General features: G+C 37.7%; 1 non-coding gene across 1 annotated transcript; it reads right to left on the bottom strand.

Annotated features, from left to right (window-relative positions):
- Positions 1–357: 357 nt before the first annotated feature.
- LOC127482552 (small nucleolar RNA SNORA62/SNORA6 family) lies at positions 358–509 on the bottom strand. Its single transcript, XR_007913759.1, has one exon. It is a non-coding gene; the product is annotated as a small nucleolar RNA SNORA62/SNORA6 family (small nucleolar RNA).
- Positions 510–3,856: the final 3,347 nt, after the last annotated feature.

The following is a 3,856-nucleotide window of genomic DNA, read 5'->3' as shown; positions in this document are numbered from 1 at the left end:
GTGGACATTTGAAGAAGCACGATTGAAAATTACAGGAGGTCAGTGGGGAAAGTGCCACATCCCTCCTTTTAAATCTTGCATATTTCATTTTGTTCATTCATGGTTTATTCTGAGAAGGGAATGATTGATGGCACAAAACAGCTTTAAGAATCTTAACTACAAAGGAAAATCAATCCCCCAACCAGTCATTTTCTTTGAAAGTTTAATACCTAGTCATTCCTTCATTATTTTTATTTCTTTTTAGTAACTCAGATAAACCTCTCCCAAGAGTTGTCCTTGACATAAAAGGATAATTTGGATCAAGGTTACATTTCCTGCATGGGACAATCTGCATTCAACAGCTGCTTATTTTTCCATGCTTGTAGCAAGTATCACTATCCAGCTCCAATCATTTGGCCAGGATGCTTACAGTGTTAGCAAAATCTTGCCCCACATGTAGCACACTCCCTACTCTTGTGAGTTTATTGGACAACTGGTGGCCTCAACTCCAAGCTCTAACAATATGCACCATTAAAAAATTATTTGATGAAGATATTTAAAAAGCTTGGCTTCTTTCTTCCCAAGTGTGGCCAACTCTGAAGGGCCATCTAGGGTTTGTTAAAAGCACTATTATATCTGCATATATTGGAATGTTACTAATTAAGGTATACCAATTTTACTATTGTTTATTTTATTTTACTTTATTTGGTGGGGCATTTTTAAAAATTTTAAATTATAAAAACTATATGTATTTATGGAATACTATGATATGTTTATTTTAAATATTTAGGCACTTTGGGAAACATATGGCATGGAAAAATGCTACTGTAGAGTCCTCCAATAATTAAGTATCATCCTAAGGGATAACTGATTTAATATATGCGGTTAAGAAACTTCCCACACTTCTTTTTTTTTTTTTTAATTTTTTACAGGGAGAGTGGACAGTGAGAGAGAGAGAGAGAGACAGAGAGAAAGCTCTTCCTTTTGCCGTTGGCTCACCCTCCAATGGCCGCCGTGGCTGGTGTGCTGCGGCCGGCGCACCACGCTGATCTGAAGGCAGGAGCCAGGTGCTTCTCCTGGTCTCCCATGGGGTGCAGGGCCCAAGCACTTGGGCCATCCTCCACTGCACTCCCGGGCTACAGCAGAGAGCTGGCCTGGAAGAGGGGCAACCAGGACAGAATCCGGCGCACCAACCGGGACTAGAACCTGGTGTGCTGGCGCCGCTAGGTGGAGGATTAGCCTATTGAGCCATGGCGCTGGCCCACTTCCCACACTTCTAAGAAGACCTGGAGTTGGTTTAAGATACTCTGCAAAATGAGCATAGAACAGAGGCAGAAGTGCAATATTGAAGTATGGTGGGAGGAAAACTTTATAATATACTTCCAAGATGTGAAAACCAAATTGAAATTTTACATTTTAAAGAAGAACGAGGATAGGTATTCAATAAAATAAATGGAGACTACTTTCTCTGAAGTCATTGTTGAAAAATAAAAATCTTTGGAATCAGCTGACTCTTCATCAGATGTTGTCTTCATTTGTGGATGTGCTTTTAACCTAGATTTTGGTCAGGGACATTGAATAGCAGTCATGAAGGAGGACAAGATATCCTAGAGAATTCTGACAAAAAAGAGTCATTCTTCTTGGGCTTAGTGACAGCAGCTTGGTTATTTAGCTGCTTTTTATCAAGGGGCAGTATCATCACAGTAGTTTTAGCTGGAAAAGTTTGCCATGTAATTTTGGAAATTATCAAGATGATATCTTCTATTTTTTCTCTTCAGTGGGACCAAAGAAATTGGGGACTATCCAATATTTTTTCTCAAATAAGACAAAGTGGATACTGTCATCTCTGAGAGTTCTCAATGTAATATTCCATGTTCATTAAACAAATATTTTTGAGTCCTTTGTACATGCCAAACAAGATAAATAATAGGCTATAAATGTAATAAGTAAATTACATGGTATGCTAGAAACTGTTAAGTTATACAACTTCTTTTAAAAAGTAAATCAGGAAAGAAAAAAGACCCAAAATAGCAAAAAAGGATCCTGAGTAAAAACAAACAAACAAACAAACAAACAAAAACAAGCTTGACACGTGACACATAACAATACCTACTTTCTTGTTTAAAAAAACCTTTTATTTAGTAAATATAATTTTCCAAAGTACAGTTTATGGATTACAATGGCTCCCCTAACTTCCCTAGCACCTGCACTCCTCCCATCTCCCACTCCCTCTCCCATTCCATTCACATCAAGATTCATTTTCAATTTTCTTTATATACAGATATCAGGTTAGTACATAAAGATTTCGTCAGTTTGCACCTACACAGAACATAAAGTGTAAAATACTGTTTGAGTACTAGTTATAGCATTAATTTACATTGTACAACACATTAAGGACAGAGATCCTACATGGGGAGTAAGTGCACAGTGACTCCTGTTGTTGACTTAACAATTTGACACTCTTGTTTATGGCGTCAGAAATCTCCCTAGGCTCTAGTCATGAGTTGCCAAGGCTATGGAAGCCTCTTGAGTTCGCTGACTTTGATCTTATTTAGACAAAGTCATAGTCAAAGTGGAAGTTCTCTCCTCCCTTCAGATAAAGGTACCTCCTTCTTTGATGGCCTGTTCTTTCTACTGGGATCTCACTCGCAGAGATCCTCCATATAGGGTTTTTTTTTTTTTTTCCATAGTGTCTTGGTTTTCCATGCCTAAAATACTGTCATAGGCTTTTTAGCCAGATCTGAATGCCTTAAGGGCTGATTCTGAGGCCAGAGTGCTGTTGAGGACATCTGCCATTCTATGAGTCTGCTGTGTATCCCACTTTCCATGTTGGATCGTTCTCTGCCTTTTTTATTCTATCAGTTAGTATTCACAGACACTAGTCTTGTTTGTGTGATCCCTTTGACTCTTAGACCTATCAGTGTGATCAATTGTGAACTGAAATTGATCACTTGGACTAGTGAGATGGCATTGGTACATGCCACCTTGATGGGTTTGAATTGGAATCCCCTGGCACGTTTCTAACTCTACCATTTGTGGCAAGTCCGATTGAGCATGTCCCAAATTGTACATCTCCTCCCTCTCTTATTCCCACTCTTATATTTAACAGGGATCACTTTTCAGTTACATTTCAACACCTAAGAATAAATGTGTGTTAATTACAGAGTTCAACCAATAGTATTAACCAGAACAAAAAAATACTAAAAGGGATAAAGTATTAAATTGTACATCAGCAGTCAGGACAAGGGCTGATCAAGTCATTGTTTCTCATAGTGTCCCTTTCACTTCAACAGGTTTCCTTTTTTGTGGTTGGAACAATACCTATTTTCAAAACACTACAAAGCTATAGTAAATAAAAGAGCACAGTACTGGGTCAAAAACTGACATATACATCAATGGAACAAAATAGAGAACCCAGGAATTAATTCTCATACATATAACCAACTGATTTTGTAAAATGAGCCAAGAACATGCACTGGAGAAAGAAGAGTCTTTTCAGTGAATTCCTGGCAAAACTGATTACACATATGTAGAAGAGTGAAGTTAGATCCCTACCTCTCACTGTATACAAAAATTGATTCAAGATGGAATGAATCAATTACCTGAAAATAAGACCTGAAACTATAAAATTCTTAGAAGGAAACATAAAGGAAACACTTGAAGACACTGGTATAGGCAACGATTTTTGGGATAAAATCCCAAAAGTGCAGGCAACTAAAGCAAAACCAGACAAAAGGGATGATATCAGACCAGGAGCTTCTGCACAGCAAAGGACAAAATACAGTGAAGAGACATTGAACATAGTGGGAAAAAAATCTGCAAAATGTTTATCTGAAAAAATATTAATATTCAAAATATATCAGGAACTCAAAAACCC

The sequence above is a fragment of the Oryctolagus cuniculus genome, chromosome 9, assembly GCF_964237555.1.
Source record: "Oryctolagus cuniculus chromosome 9, mOryCun1.1, whole genome shotgun sequence".
Taxonomy (NCBI): Eukaryota; Metazoa; Chordata; class Mammalia; order Lagomorpha; family Leporidae; genus Oryctolagus; species Oryctolagus cuniculus.
The sequence above is the reverse complement of the archived record's forward strand: the minus strand, read 5'-3'. Positions and strand labels throughout refer to the sequence as shown.